General features: G+C 35.5%; 1 non-coding gene across 1 annotated transcript; it reads left to right on the top strand.

Moving 5' to 3' along the window:
• The first annotated feature begins 11,494 nt into the window (after positions 1–11,494).
• On the top strand, positions 11,495–11,601 carry LOC128281152 (small nucleolar RNA R71). The gene has a single exon (XR_008271364.1). It is a non-coding gene; the product is annotated as a small nucleolar RNA R71 (small nucleolar RNA).
• Positions 11,602–16,174: the final 4,573 nt, after the last annotated feature.

Genomic DNA, 16,174 nt, shown 5'->3' with positions numbered 1-16,174 from the left:
TTTAGAAATTTTTAAAAAATTATAATTTTGAAATTTTTATAAATTATTTTGAATTGAAGATATTTTTTAAAAGATATTTTTGAATTTTTAAAATTATTTTGAATTTCTTTTGTAATTTTTGTTGAGAACTCAATTTATTCATTTTTAAAATTGGCAGGAACCAAAGAGGCATTTACACTAATCTGTTATTCAAATCGTAAAGTTCAACTTAACTCGAACTTAAAACTTGAATTATTTATTCGAGTTGACTCAAATAACTCTATTCGACTAACTTGAAATTTAATTTTTTTTATTTTCTAAAATGAATCGAATTTTACTAACCTCTAATCTTAAATATTACATAAGATGCATTATCAGCTATAAATATAAAATACTTTAAGCATGATAAAATATTAAATCGTGATATACATACGCAAGTTACCAAATCTAATCTCAAGTTTGTAGGGTTGGAATTTTAGTTGTGGATGCAATAGAATTTCAACAAATTTACATGTCTTTGCCAATCTAATTGAGTTGAATAATTTCATTTCTTCAAAATGGATAATATATATCAATAGTGTAAAATTAACATGAAATCACATTTTGCATTTTATATACTTTTGTAATTTTTTATGATTGATATTTTAACAATTAACTGTCATATTTCATATCATATTTGTATAAATAATGCATGCCAAGATTGTAGTAAAGGAAATGAATTTAACTATTTATTTTATGTAAAAAAAAACTCTTAACCGTTAAATATAAAATTAATATACACAAAATATAAATCAATATGGTAGAGATATTGTTGAGTAATGTGATGTCATTCAATGTATGTGTTTAGAATGGATGAATCTAGGAAATCTAGTAGTTATTTAAATAACATCCATGAGTGTACTTATCTAAGATGCATGTATGTACTTGGTACACATTAATTACTTGATGCATGTATAGAAAATTAATAGTCACTTGTAACAACTATATAAAGGGTTGTAAGTGATGTAGAAAATGTAAAAGTCTAAGACAAAATGATGTGAGAAAAAAAAAAGATTTCATTCCATCTTGAGTGCCTTTTCCCTTTGCAATCTCTAGAATTCTCTCTAACAAAGTGGTATCAAAAGTTAGAGATCCTTTCAAAGTGAGAGAGTGTGTGTGAAAATCAAATTGGGCATGCCTTCTACAAACACAATCTACAACAATGTTCAAGTTATTATGTTCAAAGGTGAAAATTATGATTTTGGAGCAATCAAAATGGAGACTACTCACTTTCTTAAATGTATTGGAATTAGTCAAGTTAGGCTATGAAGATCCAAAAGATGCTATAGAAGAACAACTTAAAGAATTAAAGAATGAGACTGTTCACTTTCTTGAATGTCTTGAATTAGTCCAGTTAGTCAAGTTTGAAATGATCAATTGGTATGAGTTGAATCATTTATGCACTTATAATGCTTGAGATACAAAATTTGGTATGTTGAGTAAATATGTTGCGGAAATTAGGAATGCATGTTAACATAACTAATTACTTAGGGTGTCAAATTTAGTATTTGATTGTTAGTGCAATTGAGCATGTTTTAAATCATCTGTAGATTTTTGGGCTGCAATTGCAAAAAATGAAACTAGCATTGCAATGTCATTTGAATGATGTCAGGACGTCCTTTATCACATCATCGGGATAAAGGGAACCTTCCAAACCACGTCATGATAAGGTAAATCAGGTGGGTGCGACGTGGAACCTTGACCATGTATAAGATGTTTTGTGTATTTTGCAATTTAGTCCTAATTCTTATGCAATGTAATTGAAGTTCTTAACTGCTATGAAATGTCTTGATATTTTGCATGATTAAGTAGTATATGTTTAATTTCATAAATTTACTTTTAATTTTGCAAAAAGGTTTTCTGGATATTTTCTCAAAATTTATGATTTAGTCCTTTAACCTTTGTTTTGAAAATTAAATGAGTTTTACTTGTTGGTTTTAGTTGGTTTTAGTTGATTGTTACAAATATTGCTTTAATAATACTTTATAAACTAAATGCATGTTTATTTTCACTTGATAATTAATAATTATGCATGTATATTGTTTGGTATGATTATCGTAATGTTGCAAAACATTTTCAAACCTTTGCGTAATACAATATATTAATATATGAATGTTTTACTTTCAGTTTGAAAATGGTTCCAACTCTCTTATTGAACATATTCACTGAAAATAAATTGAATAGAATTAACTATAAGGAATGGAGATGGAACTTGATGATTGTCCTGAGATGTGAAAAACTTAAAATAGTTCTTGATAATAAGTGCCCACGGGCCACTCAAGTTAAGGATAGAAAATGCTAGGAGAAGTCTGATGAGATAGCTGATTGCTATAAGTTGGCAAGCATGACCAACACCTTATATAAGCAACTAGAAAGCTGTAAGACAGTCAGAGCAATTTTGGATAAGCTAGAAGACATGGTCGGAGGCCAAGCTACCTTGGCTCAATAGTCCCTATAACTATCTTGATGAATGCCCAGCAAAAATTCGACACTTTGGTCAAAAACCATATGATTACTCTTATGGGATACTTTACCGAGGTCACGGACAATGAGACTAATTTGGACCAGAACACTCAAATGGATATGGTGTTTAAGAGCTTCTTTAAGGATTTTTCTAGCTTTTAAGCCGCATATAACTGATCTGCCATAATTCAGTGTAGCAGATTAAACTAGTTTTCGCAATTTAGGAGCTTAAACATAATCATTTTAGCTAAGTTTAATTATGTTTTCATAAGTTTAGTTCAATTTAATAAAATGTGTAATTTGAGTCTTTTATTGATCTTAGAGGCTGAATAAGGCTTAAAGGTGAGCTAATATACTTTGTAAGTGTGCAAGAGACTATTATAAAATGTGTTAACTCGATACCGGTCGCTATGTTGCAACATGAAACACTAGACGTCGCAATATAGGGAGCAAAAAAGAAGAATTCCAAGACTGCCTTTAGTGTCATGATACAGCCCTAAAGATGGAGTATACTACCCTCGATGTTGTGACACAGGACCTGGTCTGCACATGAAATAAATAAGAGCCAGGGAGTTTTGGTCTGCACAATCAAATGATAAACACGAGAGTGACAGTTGATCTAGGGTTAAGGATGATAGCCACTCTAAAGACTATAAAAAGGCTTAATTAACACATGTTATGGACAACTTTTCATATTTTATAATTTTCTTCTTAGATTTAGTCTTTAGTCTTTTCTCTTTTCTTAGGCTTAGGTTTTATTTCATCTTTTGTTATTTGCTTTTGTGGAAGAAATCAAATTTGTGAATTATAATCAAACTTTGTAAGAATTTTATGATCAATTCTTAATACAATTCTTTTTATCAAGTTTATATTTTTTATTAGATCCATGAGGAACTAATCCTTTTGTGGGGGATTAGTGAGTGGAGATATGATTAATTAACTATTTTGTAGGGATTTCTTAGCGGATCAGCTGTTCAGGAAAGGAAGAACATAAACCCTAGGTCTGACAACCCTAAGAAGTCATCAATGTGGGAATTATCCCAAATTTAGTATGGTCTATCTATTAATACATTAACCCTAAATCGGTCTAGACTGTAAGGTTGAAAGATAAGTAGTTCTTGCTGACTCAGTATTTTAGTGGAAGATCAAAAGATTGGACTGGGGTATTGACTAGTTGATTGAACAAGAAAACTCGAAACCATAGTTGGTTATGATTACTGAAGCGAGCTAATCACTCATGCCCAGATTTGATATATATTTTATTATTTGATTTCTTGTGTTTTATTTATTTCTTTATTTTCCTTTATTATTATTAGTTTAGATCATCAAAACTTCTTATTTTATTCATTGTATATAATCCATTTAAAAAGTACTAATTAGATTTATTTATGCTTAGGTTAGGATTAATTTAGTACTCATCTCCCTTGGGCATGATCTTTGGAGTACTCACCTACTTCATTGTAACTATATTACAACCTGATCAGTAGACTTGCAGACACCGCTTTTCATATCTTTTGTACAAGATTTCTACTCTGGATGTTGGTATGTTCTGAGGCGGTCCATAACCTTGGCAACAAAAACCTGACCCTTATACAACTTATGAAGGAATTACAATCCTATGAGTTGATGGTGAATGGTGATCAGTGGATCCGAATAGCAGAAGTAAACATAGCTGCCACTTCTTCCTCAAAAGGGAAGGGAAAATGATCGCGAGGTTTCGTGATAGGTTTTAAATATTTATAATGAAAATCAAACCTAGACTAACTATTATCACGATGAAAAGGCAAGCGCACCTATCGAACAATAGTATAGTAATGGCAAGACCAGAATATCGTACCCAAGGGAACCAAAAGTACTAGTAATAACTATCTTTTTATTATTTAACCTAGAAATAAAGAGGGGTTGTTTATTAAACTGAGTAACTAAACTAATTAACTAATTAAACTAAAGCAAAGAGAAAATTTGGTAAAAGACTTGAAGAAAAGTAATTGATAAAGACGACCCCAAGGAGGAATCCACCTAGATTTCACTTGTTATCTGACTCTGAACCAGACGATTTATTCACTTGACTTGATCCGTGAGACTCCCTAACCTATATTATTATCTCTTTCGAGACTAATAACGTTTAACCCTCAGTTGAATTAATTGAAATCTCTTTCTTAATTAAAACCCCCAGGGAAGTAGTAAATTGACCTATGGACTCCCATATTAGGTTTCACCCTAATCCGGTAAAATCTCGTAACCCTATTTCTAGGCGTTCAATCAATTCTGCTTAATTATGCCAAATCTACTCTTAGACAGGGACTTTTGCTCCTCTGCATAAGCACATCAAATCATGAATCAATACTCGAAAAATTAACTCAAGCATTAAGAACACATAATTAAGAACAAATCAAGTATTTATCATACAATTTAGATAATAATAACAAGATCCATCATAGGTTTCAACCCCCTTAGGTATCTAAGGGGTTTAGTTCATAATAAAATAAGAGTACATCTCAAAAGTATGAAAATAGCAAAACATAAAGAAAACTCTAAAACCCCTGAAGGAATTCCGAGAGAGATCTTCAGTCTTGGAGTAGCTCCGGCTTTTGGGATAGATCGTCTGGCTTCCTTCAAGTGATTCCTAGAGTGTGGTTTTGTACTCCAAAAAAGTTCTGGAGGGAGACCCCCTTTAAGTCATACTTAGGGTGTTTATATAGGCTTTGGATTGACTTTCTTCCTCCCTAAGTATCCTTTTCCGTGTAAAATACAACTTCTTGAAAAAGGGACACGCCCGTGTGCCACGACCGAGTGACGTGATTGCCAGGTCGTGTTCGATCCGTTAAATTGCACACGGCCGTGTGGGTCAATGGCCAGGCCGTGTGAATCGTGAAAGCCTTGGTCGACACCCTCGAAAGACACGAGCGTGTGAGTTGCTCGTGTGGCAAGGCTTAGGCCGTGTCATCCTCTTGATTTGGTCTATTTTGTCCCTTTTTGACTCATTTTTGGCTCTTTTTGACTCTTGGTACTCTCCTGAGTACAAAACATGAAATAACCGGATTAAGAGCACCAAAATCCATAAATCTAGTAATAAACATCCATAAATATGCTAAGTATTTGGGGTAAAAATATGTATAATTTTGCGTTTAATCAAATACCCCAACATTTAAGCATTTTCTTGTCCTCAAGCAAAACTCTCATTTACTGCTAGAATTCATTCCTTTCAATCACATAATCATTACTGATAATGTTACAAACTATTCCACGAAAAATCATACATTGAGAATTCAACTATAGGGGCATTAAAAGCCTCAAACAATCTAAATCGAATATTTTGATAATAAAATCATAGGTAATCTCCTTCCTCTAAGTAATTAACTTTAGTATTAAATATACAAGAGATGGCATCCTCACTAAAGATTCACTCAAATCACTTAAAGTGTTTAAGGTTCAAGATTAAGCACTCGATTGTCTAACATGAAAAGTTATTACCATAGGCTTGCATGAAAATCAAATCTCCACCACTTGTAAATGATATGATACACAAATCAAAAGGTCTTTGCATGGTTGTAACGGGGTTTAGGTTACGGGTATAAATACAAGCTGAAAAGAAAAAGGTTAGAATCGAGATAGTTTTAATATATTACCCCACTATCAAAAACTTAATTACTGAATCACAAACAAATATCTAGAACTATATTACATGAGCTCTCTTTTTTCATTACAACTTTAGCTTGCTGAGGATTACAATAATAATACTGTGTTTTTTTTTAAGAACAAATCAAGTCAATACAATATAGAAATCATACTTCATGATTCAATAACAAAAAATGGTGAACATGGTGAGGTAACAATATTAAATTTAATCTCGATAAAAAAGGGTAAATGAAGTAAGAGGATTTCAACAATAATGAGTTAATGGGTTAATGATGAGGGTTAATCAATAAAAAGGGTTAGTAGGCTCAAAGGGGGTTCACTAAGGGTTTAATTATGTGGGAAGGCTTTTTATAGAGTAAGTGGGTTAAATCCTAAGTGCCTTTATCATCTCAGTATATCAAATCATACGTGTGATCTCAACATGTATAATCGAAGCAAGTTCTAGAATAACAGTTCAATGTTGACATACTCAAATCACAAAAGAAGTGAGCAAGAAAGAAAGCTATATGCTCAAAAGGCTAAAAAATCTCACCAAAAATTTGGGTTTTTGATGTCATTCATGTATACTTAAGATTTCAAGATAATACCTCAATTTAGGAAAATAATCTAAAAATTTTAGTTCTCAAAATATCAACTTATCATGCTTGATTCTCTAATGTCCTATAATCAAATAATCATACATAATTCCCATGGTCTAATTCATGACATATCAACAATAATTATAGATCAATCAAAATTCATTCGATCAATATTATGAGAAAATCACTTAAGCGTAAGACCAAATTCAGGGATTTGAGAATAATGAAAAAAGTTAGGCATTATGTTCATGTTCACCCCCTACACTTAAGATGTACATTGCCCTCAATGTACAAGATAGAATGTACAAAATAAAGAAAATCATAAGAGGGAAAGAGGTGAAACTCCCTGATTTATGGATGCGGAGCTTGATTCTGAGGCTGGAGTGTTTGGGGAAAGTGGTAGATGCCACTGTTCTTTGCTAGATGAAGAAATTGGGTCGTCGAACATGATACTTGTGAGGTATTGTTCCCTATTTGTTTCCTCATTCCGTAAAATATTCCTAGCAGCTTTGTTTGGAAGTCTGTAGAATCATGAAGAACTTATTAAGAGTGGGTGTAGAAAGAGTATAGTGGGATTACTTGTTAGAAATACCAGAAAAATGAAGAAAGTAAAAATTACTAATATAGATATGTCTTTCAAAAGAAAATAATAAAATTGAAATGAAAATAAAAATAAAAACATAGGAGGATTCAATAATCCTCGTCAGTGGGGCCTTCAGGTGGTGGCGATGGAGCTACAGCGGTGATGTGGAAGTGCTGGCACAACCACTGCATCATGGCCTACATGTCGTCTATCTGTCTATCACATCGCCGATCTCGCTCGTGAATCATCTTAAATTGTGTAGTGCAATACTGCTCGAAGTGAGCGAGTCAGTCGGAAAGGTGTGCCAATAAAGCAGCTGCATGAACTGGTCGCTCCCTAGGTGGCATGGTAGAAGGCTCCTCGTGCTATAGGGGGACATCATTAGGAACGTCCTCAAGATCCTCCTCGTCAATGGCATGAGTAAGACGGTACTGAGAAGGATCAGTCCCCCGTTGGCGTTCGATCATCCTCATGTGTAACATAGTCGTGATGCTCTGTGGGGACATCTGACCTCTCAGTGTAAGCGCTGATGACTGAGCCACAGTATTGAGGAGGCCGAAGTGTCTAGCGAGGCGCGTCACGTAGGGGCTAATAGAGATCATTCCCTTTCAATGCCGTTCCGTCTGATGGCGAATGACGAAAGAGATAAAGTATGCCAAGTCGATCACGTGTGCATTTGTCATGCACCATAAATAGTAGGCGTCGTGGGTGTTGACGATGCCGGTGCTCTCTCTCCTCTCGGTCAAGGTGTGTGCCAATATGGCATGGAGATAGCGTAAGGAAGGGGCGAGAGCTGAGGCCTTCGAGCGACTGGGGTCGTAAGTGGAAGAGAGTGGTGCCAAAGCCTTCCAGCATAAGCAAGGAGAAATATGGATATTGCGTGGTAATGCATTCATGTCTTCCTCCTCCATAAACTCATCGGTGTAAAGTCCCAGAGTGACTCCAAACTCTGGACACTCATCGCGCGAACTAGACCGTCTAATCGAAATTGAATGGTGCCAGGGTCGTCATTGTTCGTCATCACCACCTGTAGATGAAAAGTAGAGCATAATTCTAAAGTTAGCTCTAAATAAGTGGGTTCGGTAATAGCGAAGAACCGTTCCCATGGGTCTATGGACAGGAGGGCGCTGATGGCATCAGCTAGCTAGACTTGCTCTATGACATCCCAGTCGATGCAACGACCTATATTGAGGGGTCGCGTACGTAGTATCTGAAATAGCTTCTCTTGCGAAGCTTGCGAAAACTCAATGAACGGGTATCGAACTTCGGCTGTAGCACGTACCAAGGAAGAACCCGTTTCCCTACGTCTTTTTGAGGATGGGACCGCAGCCTTCTTGTCTCTCGATGATGACATAATGTACCAAAAGCTACTGTAGGGTGGTGTACTGGCGTGTTAGTGGCGAGCACGGGCATGTGGAGTGGGTACAGCAGTATGGAGGAATAATGGAGGGAAAAAAGAGGGGAAAGTGATGATTAATGCAGGGGGAGTAGATTTTAGGGTGGTTTGGGGGTTGGGGAAGTGAGAATCTGGGGAATGGTGGCCGGAATAGGGATTAGGGAGTGGAGAAGAGGAGATTTCAGCTAGGGTTTTGAAATGGGGAAGAAGATGAACAGTGGTTTGCTTATATAGGGAAAGGCCACACAGCCTAGGGCCACGCCCATGTACTCTGAAGGTGAGCCCGTATCTTTTTAATTTTGCAATTTAGGTCGTGCCCGGCTACTATCCCACGCATGTGTGTCTTGGGCGTGTGTGGCACACGGCCATGTCACACGGTCGTGCCTAGCTTTGTTCGCTTCTCCCACGCCCGTGTGTTAGGGTACCACACCCATGTATTGTTGTCCACGGCTTAATGGCACGGGCGTGTCTTACGCCTGTGTCGAAGAAACAGAATCGAGCCTTGTCCCTGGCACGCCCGTGTTTTTCCATTCCATGCCCGTGTTCACCTATCAAGCTCACCCACGACCCTGTCTCATGGCTATAGAGATTTATTGCATCCGATGTTTTAGGGAAATCATGTCCTGTTTCCACACGGCCGTATCGCACGGCCGTGTCTCTTCCCTTGCTTGGCCACGACTTTAGGCACGGCAGTGTGCTTGGCCTTGTGTGCTGGAAAACTTTGCAATTCAAAGATGAAGTTAGTGATTTAAAATGTTAGAAATTAAAAATAAAGAAATCAAAATATGTTAGTGTTCGGGTTGCCTCCCGAAAAACGCTTATTTATAGTCTAAGCTCAACTTACCTCTTTAGTGAATGGTCATGGTGGTTTGAGGAGTTTATACTCCTCATTCCTGCTATCAATCTCATCAAAATAAGGTTTTAATCGGGTGTTGTTTACCTTAAAAGTGCTGAACTTGGGATGATTCACCACCATCGTACCGAATGGAAAAATACTGTGTACCGTAAGAGGAATTTCTTCATTCGGTGTGGTAGTGACAATGTGGGGATATGCGGCATCTAGTAAGACTTTATCGCCAACCTTAAGTTGATTTAGGGAGGTATCGGACTCGTTTTGGCATAGTTTCAGTTTATCATGTGTTCTCAATTTGTGTGCTCGCCATTCGTCTAGCTCCTCTATCCGTAGCCTTCGTTCTTAATGAATGTGTCCTCTATCATTTCTGGAACATGGCTCATGAACTTCTTTAAAGCTAAATTTCTGCAAAGTCATATTGTCAGTTTTAGTAGATTGGTGTGGACCATTACCTTCAATGTTCGATGTGATGCCAAAATTACAGGCTTGAAGGGTGATCGTTTCGTCTCCCACACGAAGTGTAAGCTCACCTGTGCCAACATCAATAATTGTTTTAGCAGTTGCTAAAAAGGGTCTCCCTAAAATCAAAGAGGTGTTATTATCCTTCTCTATGTCTAGAACAACGAAATCAACGGGAAATATGAACTTATCCACTTTCACTAGTACATTTTCAATAATACCCCTAGGAAATCTTATAGGTTTATCTGCCAATTGAATGCTCATCCTAGTTTGTTTAGGTTTCCCAAGACCTAGTTGCTTAAACATTTTATAAGGCATGACGTTGATACTAGCCCCTAAATCAGCTAATGCATTATTGACATCTAAACTACCAATTAAGCAAGGAATCGTAAAACTCCCTGGATCTTTTAGTTTGTTCGGTAGCTTATTTTTCAGAATAGCTGAGCAGACTGCGTTTAGCTCCACATGCGGTGCCTCGTCCAACTTCCGTTTATTTGCTAAAAGTTCTTTTAAGAATTTCATTGCGTTTGGCATCTATGAAAGGGCTTCAATAAACTGTAGGTTAATATGTAATTTTTTTAAGAGTTAAGGAATTTACCAAATTGTTGTCTTTCCTTGTCGCGTTGGGGTATGGCACACGAGGTTTATATTCGACATTCACCGATTTGTTTGTATTTTGATCTACCTCACCTTGACCTTTACTTACCACAGTTTCTTGCCTCGGTTCTGGTTCAGGCTCGACTACTCATTTATCATCTTGAATATTAATTGCGTTGAGCTATTCCCTTGGGTTAGGTTCGGTATTACTTGGCAAACTACCTTGTGGTCGTTCAGAGATTAGTTTGGAAAGCTGGCCTATCTGAGTTTTGAGTCCTTGAATCGACGCTTGTTGATTTTTGAGTGCTGCCTAGGTGTTCTGAAAATGGGTTTCTGACACCGATATAAACTTTGAGAGCATCTCTTTAAGGTTCGGCTTCTTGTCTTGTTGGTAGGGTGGTTGCTGAAAACCCGAAGGATGTTGTGGTATTTGATTTCCTTGACCGCTATATGAAAAATTGGGATGGTTCCTCCAACCTGCATTGTAAGTGTTACTATATGGATTGTTTTGAGATCGAGGATTATTACCCATGTAATTTAATTGCTCGTTATCCATGTTGTGGCCATAAGGTTGGTATTCTGAATGGCTTGTTCCACCTCCACTTGCTTCGCACTGCATCACTTAGTGAACCCGTGAAGAACTAAGAAAACCATCAATCTTTTTATTTAAGAGTTCTACCTGATTATAGAGTATGGTGACCGAATCGACGTTATACACGCCAGCTGTTTTCGTTGGCTTTATCCTCATGACTTGCCACTGATAGTTATTCAATGGCATCTCCTCAATAAACTCATAGGCATCTTCCGGTGTTTTATTATTGATGGTTCCGCCAGCAGTTACGTCAACCATTTACTGAGTCAAGGGATTCAGACTATTGTGGAATGTTTGTACTTGAAGCCAAAGCAGTAACCTATGGTGAGGGCACCTTCTCAGTAAGTCATTGTATCTCTCACATGCATCATAAAGTGTTTCTAAATCCATTTGCACAAAAGAAGAGATATCATTACGTAATTTATCCGTTTTAGCCGGCGGAAAGTATTTTAGTAAAAAATTTTCGGTCATTTGTTCCCAAGTAGTAATTGACCCTCATGGTAACGAGTTCAACCACTGTTTAGGTTTGTTCCTCAATAAAAAAGGAAATAACCGAAGATGAATGACATCATCAGAAACGCCATTGATTTTAAATGTATCGCAAAATTCCAAAAAGTTTGCTAATTGAGCGTTGGGATCTTCATCCTGCAAACCATCAAACTGAACAAATTGCTGTATCATTTGAATCGTGCTAGGTTTTAATTCAAAAGTATTTGCAGCTACAACAGGTCTAACTATGCTTGATTCGGTTCTTGTTAAAGAAGGTTTAGTATAATCATACATAGTGCATGGAGCAGGATTTTGATTAGCCGCAATTGCAGGAGGTAGCTGATTGCCTTGGTTTTAAGCCATCTCTTCGATTGAGGGTTGAGTATTGTCTTCTTACTCGTTCTCCGTGTATCTTAAGCTGTGCTTTATTTCTCTTTGGTTTCTACGAACTATACGATTGATTTCTTCATCAAAAAGTAATGGTCCTGACGAGTTTCTTCTAGTCATAAACTATAAAAACCTGCCAAGAGAAGGAAAAAGTAAATTAATAAATAATAATAATTAAATTAAATTAAATTAAATTGCAAGAAAAATAAATGGCTAAAGTAATAAAAATTGAGCGTTCCTAATATTTTAGTTCCCCGGCAACGGCGCCAAAAACTTGATAGTGAGGTTTCGTAATAGGTTTTAAATATTTATAATGAAGATCAAACCTAGACTAACTATTATCACAACGAAAAGACGTTTTTTGTGTACCAAGTTTCAAAAGAAATTTAATTTCTGTTGTATGATTATATAAAGATAGCTTGATCATGATTTTTAATAATGGAATTGCAACATTTAGAAGTCACAATCTTATGTGTAATAGATGGATGTCAAATAATCTATATTTTTATCAAACTAAAGATGTACACACTACTTGAGACTGAAATATTAAATAAAAGACTTAAAACTTCTCACTCTAATGAGGCATACCTTTGGCATTTGAGACTTGGTCATATTAACTGAGAAAGAATCACTAGACTTGTGAACGATGGCATCTTAAATTCACTTAAAGAAGTTGATCTTCCATAATGTGAATCTTGCTTGGAAGGTAAGATGACTAAGCGATCTTTTAATACAAAAGGAACAAAGGTTCGAAAACCCCTAGGACCATTACACATTGACATATGTGGCCTCATGAGCATCATTGTAAGAGGTGGTTACGAATATTATGTAACATCTATTGATGATTATTCCAAATATGGGTATGTGTACCTTATACACCATAAGAGTGAAGCCTTTGATAAATTCAAAGAGTTTCATGTGGAAGTGGAGAAACAACGAGGTTTACCCATAAAGGCACTTCAGTCTGAATGATGTGGGAAATATTTATTAGATGAGTTCTTAGGGTACCCCATAGAGAATGAGATTCTATCCTAGTTAACCATGTTGGGTACTCCATAACAAAATTTCATGGTAGAAAAAAGAAATCGAAAGTTGTTAGACATGGTGTATTCGATCTTAAGTTATTTGAAGTTGCAAATATCTTTCTAGGGATATGCGGTACAAACAGTTGGTTATATTCTGAATGGTATGCCAACTAAAACAGCATAAAAACTCTATACAAATTGTAGCATGACAGGAAGCTAAGTATAAAACATTTAAGGATTTGGGGATGCCTAACCCACGTATTGGACAAAGATGCGAGAAAATTGGACTCACGAAAAAAATTGTGCATGTTTGTAGGATATCAGAAGGGAAAAAATGGTGGTTTATTTTATAACCCGAAAGAGCAAATTGTTATAGTGTCAATTCATGCTACTTTCATTGAAGAAAGTTACATGAATGACTTCAAACCTCGAAATAAAGAGGTACTCGAGGAACTTTCGGGAAATATACAAAACCTTAACGAATAGGTTCCAAAACAAACTTCTAATAGTAGACCTACAAATGATCAACATAATAGGGTGCTTTGTCATAGTAGGAGGGTCTCTCATAGGCCTAAGTTCTTCCAATCTGGCGAAAGTGTTTTTAACACTAAGTCTGTCGAACAGGAAGATGATAAACCACTCATGTATGATGAAGCAATACAGAGTGTTGATTCCAACCTCTGGGAAATAGCTATGAGAACTGAGATGGATTCTATAGATTCCAACTTAGTGTAGGAACTTATAGACTTACAGATTGGGATAAAACACATAGGGTGTAAGTAGATTTACAAAAGGAAAAGAAATGCGAATGGAAAAGTGGAAACTTATAAGGCTAGATTTGTAGCAAAATGTTATAATTAGAAATAATGTATCAATTACGAAGAAACCTTATCTCTAGTTGTCATGCTCAAGTCAATCTGTATATTGTTATCTATTGTGGTGATTCTTGATTACAAGATTTGGCATATAGATGTCAAGATAAATATTTTGAATGACTAACTTAAAGAGAATATCTATATGATGCAACCCATATGATATATAGCTAAAGGAAATGACCAAAAAGTTTGCAAACTGCTTAGATCCATATATGGACTTAAGCAAACATCCCACTCTTGGAATCAAAGATTTGATCAAGCAATCAAGACTTTTGGATTTAAGCAAAATGTAGATGAACCTTGTGTTTAAAAATATTTAGTGGATGAAAAGGTAGTCTTTCTCATTCGATATGCCGATGACATTCTACTAATTGGGAATGATGTAGGGACATTATCATAAATTAAACTGTAATTAGCCCAACAATTTAGCATGAAAGAACAAAGTGAGAGCATTGTATCAAGTTTCATACATAGACAAGATATTGGAGCGTTATGCAATGACCAATTTGAAGAAAGGAAATAAACTTTTTGTATTAGGATTTCATCTCTTTAGAGGAATGTCCTAAGATAGTAGAAGAAAGAGATAACATCAGAAAGGTTTCTTATGCTTCTGTAGTATGAAGTCTCATGTATGTTATGCTATGCACACACCTAAATATCTATTTTACAGTGGGGTTGGAGAACGAGGGTTATATGCTTGTGTATTACGGAGAAGATCTTACTCCTATTAGATATACTGATTCTGACTTCCAAATATGTGGGATTTGAAGAAACAACATTGGGATGTGTTTTGTCCAAGATGATGGGTCCATAGTGTGAATAAGTGTCAAGTAAGGTTGCACTACTAACTTCACTATGAAGGGTCAAATATGAAGTATGGAAAAGCTATGACTCTATAACAGTGCAGATATAGCTAAGGCTCAAATAAACCACATAAGGACAAAACACATTGACGCAAAGTATCATAAGTGAGGCGGTAGTGTCTGACGAAATATTGGATGTAGTCAAAGATTACATATGAGGACAAACATTGGGGATTTTTTTGCCAAGACTCTATTAGCTAGAAAGCTCTTTGGGAAACATATATAAGGGTACAAGAATGTGAAACATGACTCATCTACTTCACTAGGGCAAGTGATAGATTGTTGGATCACATAAGTATACTTGTAATTTTTCAAACAGATTGGTTAATAAAAACTATTCATGAATTGCATTAAAACTTTGTATATTGTCCTAACATGGTTTTTGCACGCAAAGCAAAATGGAAAAAAATGTTGCTTACTAGTTGTTTATTGTTTAACTAATATTTAGCAGTATTATGTGGTCATATCATAATATAGAAAGACAACTTGTATTAGTAGACGAACCTAAATATGTCCTTAGTCTAATCGAAAATTAGCAAATCGATTAAAAGACTAATATGTCGTCTATCAAGTCCAATTTAGGAGATGCTTTGTCTTGGGTATTAGAGCGGATGACTCCCAAAAGACAGAGACATAGATGTGATTGACTAGACTGATAATACATCGAACTGGACCCAATTAGAATAGATCCTAAATCCATTTATAGATCTATTCACTTGTGATATTGATATTGTGGCATACCTAAAGATTAAGTGGATTGCGAAATATGAATTATAACTTAATAATTGTGTTGAATTATAACTTTATAAGTTTTGACATCAAAACCATATTTTTGTAAGATTTTGAGCCTTTAGAGCATCCATCCTTTTATGTTCATGTTATTTTTTTATTTTGAGTGTGTCAATTAGGTCTATTATTTTAGAACTTGCTTTTGTTATGCATGTCAATACCACATTGATGATTTGATATATTGAGATGATAAAGACACTTAAGATTTAACCCACTTTGCCTTTAAATAGCCTACCCACTTATTTATCACTAGTAAAACCCTTTGAGCCTAATCCCTTTTTGTTCATTTATCACCCATTTATTTTAACCTTTAAAACCCCTTTAATCTTTGAATTACCCTTGTATTGCCTTCCATTAGTCGAGATTAGATTTTAGTAAGTTGTCTAAGCATGTTTAATAATTCATATTGCTGAATTTTTTTTTTAAAAAAATGTGAAAAAAAAGAAAAAAATGGAAAACTTTGGGCTATCTTGTGCAATTGTGAGATCACTATTTATGTTATAACCCTATTATCTTATTTGTTGAGCTTACATCATCACTATTTTATCTAATATAAAGGCTCACTTCA

This window comes from Gossypium arboreum, chromosome 9, assembly GCF_025698485.1.
Source record: "Gossypium arboreum isolate Shixiya-1 chromosome 9, ASM2569848v2, whole genome shotgun sequence".
In the NCBI taxonomy this organism is placed as follows: domain Eukaryota; kingdom Viridiplantae; phylum Streptophyta; class Magnoliopsida; order Malvales; family Malvaceae; genus Gossypium; species Gossypium arboreum.
The sequence above is the reverse complement of the archived record's forward strand: the minus strand, read 5'-3'. Positions and strand labels throughout refer to the sequence as shown.